This window comes from Nicotiana tomentosiformis, chromosome 5 (assembly GCF_000390325.3).
Source record: "Nicotiana tomentosiformis chromosome 5, ASM39032v3, whole genome shotgun sequence".
Taxonomy (NCBI): Eukaryota; Viridiplantae; Streptophyta; class Magnoliopsida; order Solanales; family Solanaceae; genus Nicotiana; species Nicotiana tomentosiformis.
This window is the reverse complement of record NC_090816.1, coordinates 5444232-5463865: the sequence shown is the minus strand read 5'-3', so window position 1 is coordinate 5463865 and position 19634 is coordinate 5444232.

Genomic DNA, 19634 nt, shown 5'->3' with positions numbered 1-19634 from the left:
TACCGAGTGCCGAGTGATGAGTGACTGTGAGAAAAGAGTAACTTTGAGGTTGGAGTGAATGGGAGGACTGAGTGACTGTTACTCTGAGAGGATGCATTGATTTCATTATTGTTGCATTTCAGCTGTCATATATGACTGTTTTGGAAAATTTCTAAAAGACATTTTCTTCTGTTTCAGTCAAAGTTGATATGAAATTATTGTGAAATTTTAAATGTTGAAGTTGAGAGCATGCCTACCCTTTTATGTTGAAAATTTATGTATTTGGACTTAGTTGTGAAGCTCGTCACTACCTTCAGTTCTCATTTATTATTGTTACTTACTAGGTTGGTTGTACTCACACTACACCCTGCACTTCGTGTGCATATCCAGGTGATCCCGGACACCGCGGGTGTTGATCTTTTCAAACTTAAAGGAAATCGTGGGTTATTGATGTTGTCGGCTTGCCTAGTACTGAGATAGGCACCATCACGACGGATTAGGATTTTGGGCCGTGACAAGAAGTTCGGACCATTGTTTCGATAGTTTGACACTATGCCATAAGTGTTTCATCCCATATTATCAATTTTGCTTTCATTATAACTTTAGCACCATTGCTCTGCTTTGATATATTTGTGATGGTTAATTAAGTTGTTTAATGAGGTATATCAAATCTAAAGTGGGTGGCCTTACAATAAAATCGTTGTTGGTATACCACTTGCTATTATTGTTAACAGTGTCATGCCTCTTGATATGATATTTGCAAGTGATGCATGACATAGAAATATTATTTTGATTCCGCCGGAGGCATCTACAAAGAATAATCCCGTTATAGCAGAGTCGACTCTTTATAATATAATCTTGAAAGCTTGTTCTTGTTTAAAATTTAGCTTTGATTGTGCTTCCTCATACACTTGTAAAGCATTTTGATTCTTAATAATATACCAACCTTTTTACTTTGTACTCTAATGCTCATTTTATGGAATAAATTTATGTACCCTAAGATATTTTTAACTTGAATAAGAATTTTACTCATATGATGAATTTTAAAAATAATTGAATTAGATTTTCTTGCTAAATAATTATTTAAAAGATTTAATTAATTGATTTTAACATAAAAAATAATTTATTCTATGTTGTTTCATATCTTAATATTATTTCATCTCTTATTTTGAACATTTAATTTTAGTTATAATTTTATCTATCATAAATTTTATTTTCAAAGAGTAAAAGATAGATATGACATTTCACTTTTAGATATTTATGTTTGTAGAATCATTTGTGGTATTGAATCATACCAACCACTTTTTTTCTCTTTCTCACAAATTTATATTCTTAAATATATTTTTATTTGTTGTTTAATAATTGGGTATTTTTTAATATTACACAAAAAATTGATAAAAAATATTATTTGAGTTAAAAAATAGTTCAAATATAATATAAAAATATATTATCGTGGGGGTAATATGTTTCTCAATTTCAACTCTTTATGCAATTCATTTAATATCACTTTTATTGTTTTTGGTATTGGACATTATGGAGCGGTAATGTATTGCCAATACAGAGGATTTATGAAATTGATTTTATTAAACCTTCCTACATATTTTTAATAAGAATTTAATAGAATTTTTTATATTAATATTAAAATCTTAAATATTAAAAGTATAAAAGGTATAGTAGTCCAAAAAATAGGTTATTGGAGTGATTTCCTTTCCCTATGAGTTCTTCCGTTTAATATTTTAGGGCTATTTTGGTCTATTAATATTGTATTTGTGCTTTTATAATAATATATGCTCTTCTTTTTCTAAATAAATTTTGGACAATATAATACATTCTCAAATTAAATTAGTAATAAGAATTTTTAAGAAATATATCCTAAACCAAGAGGATTACATGACTAAAAATATTTCTCTACCCCGACAGTAATTATATTAAAAGGAAACATAACGTGCTCCTAAATGTATTAGGTATACATACTAACATGTAGTATTATATGTATATGCACAAAAGTAATTATACTAATATGATTCCTAAAGGTAATCATGTAAGATTCCTAACGTATAGTATTATGTCCTAAAACTAATAGGACTATAAGGCTAATATCCAGAATTTCGGTTATGTCCTTTTATTATGATTTATTATGGTTAATATTATAAGGTTATTTTTGTAAATCGATAATGTATTCATGCTTTTATAATAATATAGATAGATATAGATAGATAAATAAAAAGAGGGCCTTAAGCACATACCTTATGCTTCTAAGTTTAATTATGATTTTGGGATTGGAATATATTTTTATAGCCCGGTTCTTTGAGAAAGAATAGTTCAATGGACAATATTGGGGAAACGTTGTGACATCGGCATAAATACATAGAAGCTAGACTACTATTTAATTCCAATTACCAATCAGTGTGGGAATCTTTGCGGGAGATAGAGCTAGTGACTGACGAGTACGTTCGAGTGGATTCCATTGCTGAGGTGAGCCACCGCATTATTCATGGAGGCTTTCGTTTCAGCTTTATTTAGCTTGTGTTAGTTATTTTCTTCTCTTTGGGGTTTGCATACACGCCAGTTAAACTCATATTACTCTATTAGATGCTCCATGGTCTTAGTGTGGGATATGGGCTAGCGTTTTATTATTTGAGTGATTGTGTGATGAACCGATAGGTAATCTTATGTTTTAAAAAATAATTCTGCGCTTTGAAACCTGAAATACCTCATTTTATTCTTTCTCGATTTTATTCAAACCTTTTATTGTATTTATTCTAGAAGCTCGTGCACTTATTACACCAATTCTGGGATGGAATTTAGACACCATTGTTTTTATGGATTATTCACTACATTTCAGACTTTACTTCTGCATTTGTTCTTTGATTATTAATAAATTTAATTTTTTTTTAAAAATAGATAATATTATTCTAACATTGTCTTGCCTAGCAAGTGAAATGTTAGGCGCCATCACAGTCCGAAGGTGGGAATTTCGGGTCGTGACAGTTGGTATCAGAGCACCAGATTACATAGGTCTCACGAGTCACGAGCAAGCTTAGTAAAGTCTGAAGGATCGGTACGGAGACGTCTGTACTTATCTCTTAGAGGCTATGAAGTTTAGGAACAATATCACTTCTTTCTTATTCTGTCATGAGATTTTATTCTATCATCAATGATTGAACCATTCTACTCTTATTCTCTCATAGATGGTGAGAACACATAATACCTCTACCGATGATCAGGGACCAAAACCCCTGGTGGCAACTATGGCCAGGGGTAGAGGTCGAGGCCGAGGTCGTGCTAGAGGCCGAGACAGAGGCCGAGGTAGAGCTTAGCTCAGAGCTCGAGCAGCTGTACCTGTTGAAGAACCTCAGGAGGACCTTCAGGAAGAGGTTCCAATTCAGAATGTACCAGTTGGACCAGTTCCGGTCCTGGAAGGATTCATAGCCACTCCAGTACTTTAGGACGCTCTAGTCCGTTTGGTAAGTCTTATGGAGGGCGTGACCCAGAATGGTACATTTCCAGTGGCACCAGTCATCTCACAGACTGAGGGAGGAGCACAAACTCCCACTACTCCCGCTCTGAAGCAGATGGCTCCCCAGAATCAGGCTCTTGCAGCCCCGACAGTTAGGGTAGTTCAGCCAGTTATTGCGGCACAGATCGTTAATAGGCCCGCTTTGTCTTTTGTGGCCTTATTGAGACTAGATAAATTTACCAAGCTCTTTCCAGTTCACTTCAGTGGTACACCTTCTGAGGACCCACAAGATTATTTTGAACGCTACCATGAGGTGCTGTGGAATATGGGTATAGTTGAGACCAATATGGTTGATTTTGCTGTATTTCAGATGACGGGTTCCGCCAAGAGGTGGTGGAGAGATTATACATTGACCCGACCAGTTAGATCGCCTGTACTTACATGGGAGCAGTTCTCTCAGCTATTTCTAGAAAAGTTTCTCCCTATCACACTGAGAGAGGAATTCCACAAGCAATTTGAGCATCTACAGTACATCAGTATAACTATTACTCAGTATGAGTCCCGTTTTGTGGATTTGGCCCATCATGCTCTCCTTTTACTACCTACGAAGGGAGTGAGAGTGAGGAGGTTTATTGAGGGACTCACTCACACTATCAGACTTCAGATGGCCAAAGAGACCGGAACTGATATTTCTTTTCAGGAGGCTGCTAATGCCACAAGGAGGATCGAGATGGTTCTTGAACAGGAAAGAGGGCAGAGGTCCAAGAGGCCTCGTCAGTTCGGTGGTTTTAGTGGTGCCTCGTCTGGAGGCAGATGTAATTTTTATAGGGTTCATCCTCCCAGACCGTTTCATTCAGCACTTCATCTATCTCCCAGTGCTTCAGGGAGTCATGGTCCTATTATGCCTTACTCTGGGCAGCCAGTATTCAGTGCACATTCAGCTCATATCAGTGTATCACCACTCCAGAGTTACTACATAGGTTATCCGGCCTATTTGGGTCAGCTTCAGCAGCCACGACATCAGGATGGGTGTTATGAGTGTGGAAACATTGGTCACATCAGGAGGTATTGCCCTAGATTAGCGAGTAACAGATATCGGCAAGATTCTCATGCCATCATACCGACACCAGTTTCTTCATCGCCTGCTCAGCCAGCTAGAGGTATGGGTCAGGCAGCTAGAGGGGGAGGTCAGGCCATTAGAGGTGGAGGTCAGACGGTTAGAAGTGGAGGCTAGCCAGTTAGAGACCGTCCCAGGGACACAGTTCAGAGTGGTGGGACCCAGCCCCGATTTTATACTTTTCCAGCTAGGCCTGAGTCCTAGTCATCTGATGCTTTGATCACAGGTATTATTCCAGTTTGCCATAGAGATGCTTCAGTTCTATTTTATCTAGGATCTACTTATTCCTATGTGTCCTCCTATTTTGCTTCATATTTGGTTGTGCCTTGTGATTCTCTGAGTGCGTATGTGTGTGTATCTACACCGGTGGGAGACTTTGTTATAGTAGATCATGTCTATCATTCGTGTGTGATTGCTATTGGTAATCTTGAGACTAGTATGGATCTTCTACTTCTTGATATGGTAGATTTTGATGTCATCTTGGGTATGGATTGGGTGTCACCTTATCATGCTATATTGGATTGTCATGCCAAGACAGTGACTCTAGCCATTCTGGGGTTACCTCGGTTAGAGTGGAAAGGAACTCCTGGTCATTCTGCCAGCAGGGGTATTTCTTATATGAAAGCTCGGCGTATGGTAGAGAAAGGGTGTCTAGCCTATTTGGCTTATATTCGCGATCTCAGTGTGGATGCTCCTTCTATGGACTCAGTACTAGTTGTTCCTGAATTTTCAGAAGTATTTTCTACAGATTTGTCGGGGATGCCACCCGACAAAGATATTGACTTCTGTATTGATTTGGCTCCGGGCACTAAACCCATTTCTATTCCACCATTCCGTATGGCCCCGCTAGAGTTGAATGAATTGAAAGAGAAGTTACAAGACTTGCTTGATCAGGGATTCATTAGACCCAGTGTCTCATCCTGGGGTGCACCAGTATTATCTGTAAAGAAGAAAGATGGCTCTATGAGGATGTGTATATATTATTGGCAGTTGAACAAGGCCACTATAAAAAACAGATATCTGCTACCAAGAATTGATGACTTATTGGATCAGCTTCAGGGTGCCAAGGTATTTCCGAAGATCGATTTGAGGTCTGGTTACCATCAGTTGAAGATTAGGGCATTTGATGTCCCTAAAACAGGTTTTCGAACTCGATATGGGCATTACAAATTCCTAGTGATGTTATTTGGGTTGACAAATGCCCCAGCAGCATTTATGGATTTGATGAATCGGGTGTTCAAACCTTATTTGGATTCTTTTGTGGTTGTATTCATTGATGATGTCTTGATTTACTCCAGAAGTCGAGAGGAACATGAGCAGCATCTTCGAAGTGTGCTTCATACCTTGAAGAATAATCAGTTATATGCCAAGTTTTCAAAATGTGAGTTTTGGTTAGACTCAGTTGCCTTTTTGGGGCATGTTGTATCGGCAGAAGGCATAAATGTGGATCCTAAGAAGATTGAGGCTGTTCAGAATTGGCTTAGACCTACTTCAGTTACAGAGATCCGGAGTTTCCTGGGTTTATCAGGTTATTATCGTCGGTTCGTGGAAGGTTTTTCATATATAGCAAGCCCATTGACCAGATTGACCCAGACAGGTGTCCCATTCAGATGGTCAGACGAGTGTGAGTTGAACTTTTAGAATCTTAAGACCGCTTTGACTACGGCGCCAGTGTTGGTATTACCCACAGGTTCAGGATCGTATACGGTATATTGTGACGCATATCACATTGGTCTTGGTGCAGTATTAATGCAAGATATCAAGGTAATTGCATATGCATCGCGGCAGTTGAAAGTTCACGAGAAGAATTATCCTGTTCATGACATAGAATTGGCAACCATTGTTCATGCGCTGAAGATTTGGAGGCATTACCTCTACGGTGTCTCGTGTGAGGTATTTACTGATCCTCGTAGCCTTCAATATATGTTCAAACAAAAAGATCTTAATTTGAGGCAGAGAAGATGGTTGGAGTTGTTGAAAGACTATGATATCACCATTTTGTATCACCCCGAAAAGGCCAATGTGGTGGCCGATGCTTTGAGTAGAAAGGTTGTGAGTATGGGCAGTCTTGCGTATATTCCGGGTGAGAGGCCATTAGTTGCAGATGTTCAGACTTTCGCTAATCAGTTCGTGAGGTTAGATGTTTCATAACCCAGTCGGGTTTTAGCTTGCATAGTCACCCAGTCTTCTTTATATGAGCGCATCAGAGAGAGGCATTATGATGATCCTCATTTACTTTTCCTTAAGGACACGTGTAGCACGGTGATGCCAAACAGGTTGCTGTGAGGGAAGATGGGGTTCTTCGAATGCAGGGTCGTATTTGTGTGCCTAATGTGGATGGGCTTCATGAATTAATTCTTGAAGAATCACACATTTCTAGGTATTCTATTCACCCAGGTACCGCCAAAATGTATCAAGATTTGCAGTAACATTATTGGTGGAAGAGAATGAAAAAGGATATAGTTGCATATGTAGCTCGGTGTCTGAATTGTCAACAAGTTATGTACGAACATCAGAGACATGGTGGTTTGCTTCAGAAGTTAGAAATTCCTGAGTGGAAGTGGGAGTGTATAACTATGGATTTTGTTGTTGGGCTCCCAAGGACTCTGAGAAAATTTGACGCAGTTTGGGTCATTGTGGACAGGTTGACCAAGTCAACACATTTCATTCCAGTGGCAGTTACCTATTCTTCAGAGAGGTTAGCTGAAATTTACATTCGTGAGATTGTCCGCCTTCACGGTGTGCCCTTGTCTATTATTTCAGATCAAGGTACATAGTTTACCTCACATTTTTGGAGGGTTGTACAACGTGAGTTAGGCACGCGGGTGGAGTTGAGTACAACATTTCATCCACAGACAGACGGACAGCCAGAACGCACTATTAAAATACTGGAAGATATGCTTCGCGCTTGTGTTATAAACTTTGGAGGTTCTTGGGATCATTTCTTGCCACTTGCAGAGTTTGCTTATAATAATAGCTACCAATCGAGCATTCAGATGGATCCATATGAGGCATTATACAGAAGGCGATGCCGATCGCCAGCTGGTTGGTTTGAACCAGGAGAGGCTCGGTTGTTGGGTACCGATTTGGTACAAGATGCCTTAGATAAGGTCAAGATTATTCAGGATCGACTTCGCACAGCTCAGTCAAGGCAAAAGCGTTATGCCGACCGTAAAGTTCGTGATATTGCATTCATGGTTGGAGAAAGAATATTGCTCTGGGTTTCACCTATGAAAGGTGTAATGAGGTTCGGAAAGAAGGGCAAGTTGAGCCCTAGGTATATCGGACCCTTTTAAATTCTTGAAAGGGTGGGTGAAGTAGACTACAAGCTTGCATTACCACCTCGTTTATCAGCGGTTCATCCGGTGTTCTATGTGTCTATGCTCCAGAAATATCATGGTGATCCGTCCCATGTGTTAGATTTCAGCTCAGTCCAATTGGACAAAGATTTGACTTACGAGGAGGAGCCGGTGGCTATTCTAGCCCGACAGGTCCGACAGTTGAGGTCTAAGAGATATCCTTCAGTTCGGGTGCAATGGAGTAGTCAGCCAGTAGAGGCAGCTACCTGGGAGTCCGAGTCGGACATGCAGAGTAAATATCCACACCTTTTCTCCAGCTCAGGTACTTTTTCTAACTCCATTCGAGGACGAACGTTTGTTTTCGAGGTGGAGAATGTGATGACCCAAAATATCATCTTTAAATTTAATAAGTAATTATGTGTTCTAAGACCTCGAAAAGCACCACTTATCATTCCTCGACTTGCGTGCACAGTCCATAAAATTTTCCGGAAAGTTTTCATTTGAAAAATGAATTAAAATGTGAAATAGATCTTTAAAACTCAACTGAGTTGACTTTGGTCACTTGAGTTGACTTTGGTCAACTGTTTTAGCAAACGGACCCGGATAAGTATTTTGACAGTTCCGATAGCTCCGTATCATAATTTGGGACTTAGGCTTATGCCCGAAATTTAATTTGGAGGTCCCTAGCTCAAGTTATGACCATTTAACGGAACTAGCAATTTAAAGGCTAAAGACTTTCAAGTTTGACCACGGGGTTGACTTTTTGATATCGGAGCCGGAATCCGATTCTGAAAATTTGAATAGCTCTGTTATGTCATTTAGGACTTGTGTGCCAAATTTGAAGTCATTCCGGATTCATTTAACATATTTTGGCACGAGATTTGCAAATGAAAAAGTTTAAAACTCAAAGTTCGAATCGGGGTGTGAATTGTAATTTCAGTGTTGTTTGAAGTGATTTTTGACCCCGGGTAAGTCCGTATTATATTACGGGACTTTTTGGTATATTCGAACGGGATTCCAAGTACCCCGAGTGTGACTCGAATCGAAATCGGAACAAGAATTGGACTTAAGCAAAATCTGAAATTTTGCCTTCCGTTGTTATCGCACCTTCGGAATTTTGACCACAGATGCGAGCTCGCAAAAGCGAGCATTCAATCGCAGAAGCGGCCTGGGCAGGCTGGGAAAAAGTCCGCAGCTGTGGATACTTGCACGCACCCGCTCTTCCACATAAGCGGACTTGGTAATCACAGAAGCGGATGGCAGCGCAAGTGCGCATTTTTCCTCCGCAGGTGCGAGGCCTCGCCTGGAAGCCCCATTTCGCAGATGCAAGATTTTTCTCGCAGATGCGAGCTCGCAGATGCGAGCTCGCATGTGCGAGCCCAGGTACCGCAGGTGCGTAAATTCCTGGGCAGTGTATATATCGAAGAGTCCGATATTATTTTCACATTTTGGTCGTTTTGAGCTCGGTTAAGGCGAATATTTGGGCGATTTTTACGGGAAACATTGGGGGTAAGTGTTCTTTATCCTATATTGATTATATTTTATGATTCTATACTCGCTTATATCATGAATCCGTGAATTTATGGAAAGAAAAATCAGATTTTTCTAAAATCTTCCAAAAACGAAAAATTTAGATTTGAAGGTCCATTTGATATCGGAATTGGATAATTTTTGTATGGTTGAACTCGTAGCGAAAAGGGTGTTCAGATTTCGTGAGTTTTTTCGGGATTTGAGACGTGAGTCCCACTGTCGAATATTTTAATGAATTTTAAATTTTTATCCGAAAAATTAGTAAATTCATATGGAATTAATTCCTATGATTCGTATTGAGTATATTGAATTATTTATGAATAGATTTGAAGCTTTTGGAGACGAATTTAAAAGGAAAAGCTGTGGTTGAGTAATTGATTGGAATTTGCAAATACAGGTAAGTGTCGTGGTTAACCTTGATTTGAGGGAATAGAACCCTCAAATTATTTGTTATGTGAATTGCATGTGAACGACGTATAGGTGAGGTGACGAGTGTCTATACGTCGTCAAATTAATTGTTTGCCTATTTACATTGAAAAATCATAAATTATTTTAAATCATGAATTAATTATTATAATAATTGTTTCTCTCCTATTCTTTCAAAAATATTAATTTTTGAATTCCTGGATTAATTGTTACATACTATTTGAATTATGTGCCTTAATTGTTATTTGACATTTAGCATATTAAATATTAAACTGCATATTTTCTCTCTGATTTCCATAATAATTTGCTATTTGCCTTAGTTTGTTTCATAATTAAATCAGAATTATTGTATGCTTGTTGTCTTATAATTTTATATTAATTGTTGCATTTATTGGGAAAATTTCTTCTATAAGAATTGGTAAATGAATATGTTGGAGGAGCGGTTTGCACGCCGCAACAGAATTAATTACAATGAATATATTGGAGGATCGGGTTGCACGCCGCAACAGACTTATTAAAAGTCCATATTGGAGGATCGGGTTGCTAGTCGTAACAGACTTATTAAAAGTCCATATTGGAGGATCGGGTTGTACGCCGCAACAGACTTATTAAAAAGTCGATATATATATATATATATATTGGGGGATCGGGTTGCACGCCGCAACATAACTGAATGTGAATATATTGTGAAAACGGGTTGCACGCTACAACAGAGTTGAATGTGAATATATTGTCAGAGCGGGTTGCACGCTGCAACAGAATTGATGGAAATGATAATTGGTTATGACTGCTGAGTTGGCTTCAATTATTATAAATGAGTTACTTGATTTATTTCTATTATTGTTGTTGTTACTAATATTGCGTACAGGTAATGTAAGTGACCCGCCTTAGCCTCGTCAGTACTTCGTCGAGGTTAGGCTCAGCACTTACCAGTATATGGGGTCGGTTGTACTGATATTACACTCTGCACTTCTTGTGTAGATTTCGGAGCTGGTCCCAGCGGCGTGCCATAGATTTGCTCGGATTTCAGCTACTCGGAGGAGACTTGAGGTATAACTGCATGGCGTCCGCAGTTCTGAAGTCCCCGTCTATTTTACTTTAGCTATGTATTTATTTCCAGATAGATTTATTTTATTCAGACATTTAATTGTATTTATTCTAGAAGCTCGTGCACGTGTGACACCAATTCTGGGATGGTATTTAGACACCGTTGTTTTTATGGATTATTCACTGCATTTCAGACTTTACTTACGTATTTGTTCTTTGATTATTAATAAATTTAAAAATTATTTTAAAAATAGATAATATTATCTAACGTTGGCTTGCCTAGCAAGTGAAATGTTAGGCGCCATCACGGTCTGAAGGTGGGAATTTCGGGTCGTGACACTTTTAGATTACAACCTATTGTAACCTAAGATTTAAATTCTTAATCCCTCACTCACTTGTAATAACTATATTACAAGCCTCTTTTTAATAATTCTATTACAAAGCTCACAACTCGACTAACTCTAGCCAAGACACAAACACAAGGTTTATGATTTTACAATTGGTTTCCTACACAATGCTTCTAGCTAAAGCTAAGTAGGATTTAAAAGTAAATCACTTTAACAAAGGTGCAACACAACTAAGGACATGTAATAACACAATGCCGGAAACTAGTCCTTCGTTATGTTGTTCTTTGTTCTTGAAGCCTGGAAGTCACTTGCAAGATGGCAACACACTTAAGAGGAAACTTGATTAATTCTCGGATGTGCAAGTGTATGTTTTCTTCATTGCTTCATGTTAATAGTATCCAAGTGATGCCACTTGGATGATGCAAGAAAATATTTGGTACAAGGTATTCCCTATAAGGTGGCTGCCGCACTGTTCACACTGTTGCGTGTTTGCAGAGGAACGGTTACAACGACTTTATAGCTGTGAGCAGTTGACTGGTACAGTCAGCAGGGAACTAATGTCCATCTGTTCCCTATGTCGTCTCTTTGATTCTAGCTGTTTGAACTTGTGCCCGATTTTAAAGTTGATGTGTTTTGGCACCTTTAGGATGTGTAACAGGTTCCCGATCTGGTTTTCATCAATAAGTTTGTTAGATCATCAAAACATAATAAGTCACATAACTTATCAATTTCCCCATTTTTGATGATGACAAACTTATAATTGAAGTTCCCCCTGAGATCCAGAAAGCCATACAATATTTCCTGTACTTCCCCGTGAACCTGTTCCCCTCTCTGTTAATTTCCCCCCTTTTGGCATCATAAAAAGAATATCCACAAATAATAAGCAAAAAGATGTCCAGCATAGTTAACTCATGCCACACGTGTGCACACAAACATGACTAAAACAAAGCATAAGAGTATAATATGCATAGTAAAAGGACGGAATACTTAGTAAGTTTAAGGAAAAGAGAACAAAAATAGTAGTACCATTGCTACACAATCATGCACAAATCAAAACAACTTAAAAAGTACCATCCACCAAAAACAACAAAACAAGGGGACCAAGATAGAGGACAAACAACAATTAACTAGGCACTGGGAAGGGAACTGTTTCAAGGAGCACTAGAAGGGGGAAACATGGATGAAGAGGCAAGGGTTCTGAGGATAATATCTATTCAGGCATTTGTAGACACTTTCTCGTTAAGAAGCCACTCCTTCAGGTTCTCGACATGTTTCCTGAGATATGCATTTTCCTTGGTGAGACAGGCAACCTGTGTGCTTTGTGCTCTGCTAGAACCAGGTGCCTCCTGGGCCTGACTAAGCTGCCATTCAAGAATAACATTCTATGACTTCAACTTCCTTATCTCTTCATTGGAAGCATTCTGAGCATCAAACAATTGAGAAATAGTGGAATTGTTGCCAACCCCTTCTTTCTTATCAATGCACTCACACTCCTCTACGGTGATTCTGGAGAAGGTTTGCCTGCGAGTTCCCACTGTTGCCTTTTCCTAAATGGACTTTGAAGAAGCTAAACACCTTGATGAGTAAGAACCCGTAGGGCAACCCATGATTACCATCCTTAAAATATTCCACTTTCTTCATGTGCTCTATCATGAGTCTAGGCAGATTGATAGTAGTGTAGGAATCCAGTGCTTCCATTAGGAACTTGTCTGCTCTTGACGTAATGGAACGCCTTTATGCACGTGGAAGCAAAATCTTGTTCACGATCTCGAACAACCGTTGATATACTGGAAGGAGGGCCTTCTTGTGCACCCGTTCACCTTGCTGCACTGCATCATCCTTCAGAATGGCACTTCTGAAATTGGGAGAACAAGTCCCCTCAATGGATGATATTCCTTCAGCAGGCACTCCCAAAATGCTCCCCAATACAGCATCATCCATCACAAAGTCTATGTCATTGACCTTAAATTTTATCCTCTTCTACTGTGAACATGTCTGCGTAGAATCAATGCACTTCTTTCTTATAGACCTTAGGGCTCTCATTGGTAAACACGTTTGTCTAATGTTGAAATTCACAAATATGAACTAGTTGGCGCATCCCTATCATGTCGAGAATATCAAGAGCAAATGTTCTGCCCTCTGTTTCCTCAAGTTTTATCTTCCTTCAACCTTGGCCACAACCCCCTTTGTTTCCTCAGGTTTTCTCTTCCTTCATCCTTGGCCACAAACACCTTGGCCTTCTTGGAGGAACCAGGTTCCTCATTTTCACCAGCCTTCCTTTTCACAGACTTTCTCATATTTTTCTCTTTCTTTGCAAACTTCTGAGACAATTTCTCACCAAACTTCTCAGATTCTCACCAGACTTGTCTACCTCAATATTTTCCACTTCCATATCTTTCACAGATAGATCTCTCCTGGGTTTTGGAATTACAATTTTCTTACATGACCTATGAATTAAGGAAGCATGTTCCTCATTCATCTCTTCATCATCAACATCAACAACAAAAGATGGAAGCACTTCTTCCTCATTCACCGGCTTTTCCCCTTTTACCAGCCTCCTCCCTTTCTTCCCTTCTTTATTTTACTTCAGAACAGATTCAAGGGCTTCCTTGTTTTGCAGTCTAGTAGTAAGTCTGTTAAGAGGGGGCTCTTTGGGAGAATCCCTTCTACTCCTAGCCGCAATAAAGCTTTCAACAGACACATTATCATAATCCTCCTCACTGTTTTGCTTTTCTTCCTCAGAAATAGAGCTCATCTCAGAAAATACCATGTTTAACGGCTCAGCATCGAAGTGAGGAGAGGGAGCAGGATCAGTACTGACCTGGGGATCTTTCGAAGAGTAGGGAGTTTCATCGTAGGTAGGAGCAGAGGGCTCCTCGTGGGCTGAGGGATCAGGTCCCTCATTTGTTTCCCCAGTAGTACTATCAGGTGCCAGATTTTCAAGGGGCACTAGTTCCCTACCCTCTTTCTGATGACCTTCACCTTTCCCCTGAGACCCAATGGTCTCATTCATTTACCCCCAAAGTAGAATCAGAGGATATAAGAGGAACATTACCTGGGTGGTTGACAATATTCAAATCGAAACTTGAAATAGGCAGTGCTTGAACTTAACTACAATGAATCACATCTTGTTGGGCTTCATCTCTCTCCCCTGACTTCTGACTAGAAACTCCTTGACCTTCATCTCCATCTACTGTTTTACCTTCTGCTATTTATTTTGGTGAGTCAGAAGGAGAGGTTGCAGCAACAAATCATTTGGTGTTCTATGTCTTGTGACTGCAGTGAGAACCAGAACTCGATTAGGTTGGAGAGAAAGTAGCAGGTGGCTGTTGATTCTCGTTCCTGTGATTCATGAGATGAGGACACAATGGGGACTACACTAGAGATGTTTGAAACTTCTGGATTTTGAGACATAGTGGAGATCTGTAGTGAGGACACGAGAAGAAAAGTATTTCTTTTGAGAGAGAAAAGGGAATTTTTGGCATTGATATGAATAGTGAGGAAAGAGATATCTTTTGGGTTTATTTTAAGGGAAGTGAAGGACCGGTTACAGACGATGGGTACAAATCAGCGGGTAAACGGGTTGTTTAGTAAGGAGTGTGATGTTTTAGTTCTAAGATATGAGAGAGAGACAAACTGAAACTTTTAATGACGTAACACTTTTATAGCCATTTAAAAATGTGCATGAGAATACAAATGAACTACTAACCTGTGTCAAGGGAACAGTTCCCTGACTTAGTTTGGCAAATGTGAGCCCCATCCTTATACCAAGATGCAATGTCATTAGCTACTTGTTTGATATGTTGTTGTCATGCGTGTCTACTTGTAGTAACATAGAGATGAGTTAGAACTTGCTAGAAAATACTTTTTAGCTATTTTTACTTGTTCATTCTTTCATAGCCAATCATTGAAGGACCTGGTGCTTAGTTTAATTTTGTCAACCCCAATGCCAATTAATTCTTTTCAAAGTGCTCTCTGCTCAGTTCTTTGGTAAAGATATCTACTACTTGGTCTCTTTTTTGAAGAACTTCATGCAAATGAGACCCTTTTCAACATTGTTTGTGAGAAAATGATGTCGCACATCAATGTGCTTTGTTCTCTTATGCTGAACCGAGTTCTTTACCATGTTGAGAGCACTTGTATTATCACATAGTAATGGCACGCAATCAAAAAATACACCAAATTCCTCCAACTGCTGCTTGATCCACAACAGTTGAACGCAGTAAGAGGCAGCTTCCAGATACTCAGCTTGTTTAGTTGAAAGAGTCACAAAGTTTTATTTCCTGGTACCCCATGAAATCATACATGATCCTAGAAAAAGTGCCATGCCAGATGTGCTCTTTCTATCCACCAGATAACCAGCATAATCAGCATCAGCATACCAAATTAAGTCAAAATTATCTCCTAAAGAGTAGAGAACCAGGTCTTGCGTTCCTTTGAGATACCTTAGAATTCTCTTGGCAGCCTTCAGATGAGATTCCTTTGGACTAGACTGTAATCTATCACATAATCCCACACAAAATACGATACCAGGACTACTAGCTATGAGATACAAGAGTGAACCAATGATACCTCTGTATATGATTGCGTTCACAGGAGAACCAAGTTCATCCATGTCCAGACGAGTAACAGGGGCAATAGGAGTACCAATGATCTTTGAACTTTCTATCTCAATTCTCTTTAGGAGCTCTTTAATGTACTTCTGCTGACTTATCATTATGCCCTTAGGAGTTTGCTTTTCTTGCAACCCCAAGAAACAATTTAATTCCCTCATCATGCTCATTTCAAACTTTCTTCCCATGAGCTTTGCAAACTCTTCACAAAGGGAATCATTTTTTGCACCAAAAATGATATCGTTAATATAAATTTGCACATTGAGAAGGTTCCTTCCCCGTTTCTTCAGAAATAGGGTGTTGTCGGTTTTTCCTCTTGTAAAGCCATTTTCATAGAGAAATTTGGACTACATTTCATACCATGCAAGAGCGGCCTGCTTCAGTTCATATAATGACTTGTCAAGTTTGAATACATGCTCAAGTTGCTCATGATATTCAAAACTAGGTGGTTGTTTGATGAAGACTTCTTCCTTTAGATATCCATTCAGAAAGGCACTTTGACATTCATTTGGAACAATTTGAATTCCATATGAGATGCAAAGGCAATGGGGATTCTGATGGCTTCCATTCGAGCAAGTGGAGAAAAAGTTTCATCATAGTCGATCTCTTCTTCTTGATTGTAGCCTTGAATTACTAACCTTGCCTTGTTCCTTCTTGTGTTCCCAAACTCAACACATTTGTTTCTAACACCCTCCTAGTTCCTATAACAATTATGTCTGAGGGTTGAGGAACCATGTTTCATATGTTGTTCCTCTCAAATTGATGGAGTTCATCTTGCATAGCAGTAATCCAATCAGCATCTTTCAATTCTTCCTTGATATTTTGGGCTTAATGTGAGAGAGAAAATCTGAGAAGGCAAGTGAGTTTATTGACTTTGATCTGGTTTGAATCCCTGAGTCAAGAGGAGTGATTATTTTTTGAACAGGGTGTGAACGTTTGTGTTTCGAGTTAAACACCTGAATCTCATTGCGAGAGGATCCGGCTTCCTCTGAATGAGATCAATTGTTGACATGAGTGCCACTTCTCAACTCAGCATCAGGAGTTCCTTGCACGGAATCAATAACTCTATTCTCTGCTTCAGTTGTTGTGATTGAGGGACCAGGTTCCTTTATATCAGTTGGAGAGTCACCTGCACCATCTTCATTTGATTCCTTGACCTGACTAATCATGTCAGCCTTTCCATTTGCATATCAATGACTTCACCAAGAACCATTGACTTATCTCCGTTTTGATCAACCTTATCATGTGAATCTTTACCACATAGGTGGTGTGATTCATCAAAGATCACATGTATGCTTTCCTCAACACATTGAGTTCTTTTGTTGTAGACCTTATAGGCTTTGCTTTATGATGAATATCCAAGAAGGAATCATTCATCACCTTTGGCATCAAATTTTCCTAGTGCATCCTTTCCGTTATTGAGAACGAAACATTTGCAGCCAAACGTCCTCAAATGTCTTAGCTTGGATTTTCTCCCGTTCAGCAGTTCATACGGGGTTTTGTTTAAGAGAGACCTGATCATACACCTGTTCACCAAGTAGCACGCAATGTTAACTACCTCTGCCCGGAAATATTTTGCAACACCACCGTCAATCAGCATTGTCCTTGCTATGTCTTCAAGAGTCCTATTTTTCCTCTCCACAACACCATTTTGTTGGGGGTGTTCTTGGAGCTGAAAAATTATGACTTATACCATTTTCAGCACAGAATTCGTGGAATTTTGTGTTGTCGAACTCTGTGTCGTAATCAGATCTTATACTCACAACATTATGGCTCATCTTCACTTGAATCTTCTTCATAAAAGCAACAAACACTGGAAAAGTTTCATCCTTGGTTCTGATGAACAAAGTGCCGGTGAATCTGGAGTAGTCATCCATTATGACAAAAATGTACTTCTTTCCTCCTCTACTTGGCACCCTCATAAGTCAACACAGATCCATATGGAGGAGATCAAGTGGCCTTGAGGTGCTTACTTCCTTTTTGGGATTGAAGGAGGACCTGACTTTCTTTTCTTTTACACATGCATCACATACCTTATGATCTTTGAAACTTGACTTAGGCAGCCCACGAAAGGTCCTTCTTGACCAATTGTTTTAGCAACATAAAGCTTGCATGACCCAATCTTTTGTGCCACAGTTCAACATTGTCATCAACAACACTCAAGCATGTAAGATACCCATTATGGAAGGACTCAAAATCAACAACATAAATATTTTTGTATCTTTTTACCACCAGAATCACCAGTCACGAGATTTGTGACTGTGCAGGTTTTTGACACAAATTCCACTTTGTTTCCTTTGTCGTAGATTTGAGAGACACTCAGTAGGCTATATTTCAAGCCATTCACATAATACACAATCTCAATTGAGTGAGCGTCCTCCCAATTCTTCCTACTCCTAGAATATATCCCTTTTTGCCATTGCCAAAGGACACACTCCCTCCTTGTAGAGCTTTGAGTGAAAGGAAATCATCTATGCTTCCCGTCATATGCTTATAAAAACCACTATCCATATACCATTTTTGACTGCTTCCTTTTTTTGCTCCCTCATCATCATCATCATCATCATCTTCATCATCGTCAAATTTTGTCATCAGGGCAAAGATAAAGTCATATTCAGCTGCTTCACTTTCAACTGCCATCATGGAGGTATCACCTTGTTCATCATCTTATGCATATTCGCTGGAAGAATCTCTCCATGAATCAAGAGCTTGTTTCACCACAATGTCAGCGTCTTCTTTTCTCTTGAATCTTTTGTCAGGAATTGGGTTCCTCTTGACTGCTTTGTTTATATTGTGTTTGTATTGGTCTTGCTTGAGGAGAGGACAATCTTTGATGAAGTGTCACGACTTATCGCATTTATGACACAACTCATAGCCTCTTGGTTTGCTGGAGTTTCCACCTTTTGGAATGCCTCCATTCCTATGAACCATTTTCCAAAATCTCTTTGTTAGGTAGGCCATGTCAGGTTCCTCACCACTTGAATCATTATTGTCTGCCTTGAGGACTAGGTTCTTCTCCTTTTTGGGTTATTTTCTTTCATGGTCCTTCTTCTTCATTTCATAACTCTTCAGATTTCCAATGAGTTCATCGATGGCCAACCTTTGCAGATCCTTTGCCTCCGTGATAGCATTTACATTGCTTTCCCAGGAACTAGGTAATACACTGAGTATTTTACTGACAAGTTTATTCCTTGGAATGATCTCTCCTATAGAGTAGAGCTCATTGATGATAAAGGTGAATCGAGTGTGCATGTCCTGAATGGATTCATCATCCTTTATCCAGAAGAGTTCATACTCAGTGGTGAGCATGTAGATATTCGACTGCTTGACTTGAGTTTTTCCTTCGTGTGCCGTTTGGAGAGCTTCCCAGAGCTCCTTGGCTGATTGACAGGTACAGATCATGTTGTATTCATCTGGTCTAATACCACAGACGAAGATCTTTTTTGCTTAGAAGTTCTTCTCTATAGCTTTGAGGTCAGCATCGTTGTACTCCTTCCTTGTCTTGGGAACTGTCACTGCTGGTTCTCCAGCAGTCTTCATAGGGACGAAGGGTCCATTGTAGATAATATCCCAGAGCTCTGAATCTTCAGCCATGATAAAATCATGCATCCTTGTCTTCCACCATCCATAGTAATGTCCATTGAATCTTGGTGGTCTGTAGGTTGATTGACCTTCTTCAAACTTTCGTAGAGCAGACTTTTGGATCCTTTCTAGGTGTTAGCCTAATAAAAAGAACCTGCTCTGATACCAATTGATAGAAATTTAGGATAGAGAATCTGATGCTCTATCTGTAACGACCCGATCGGTCGTTTTGGT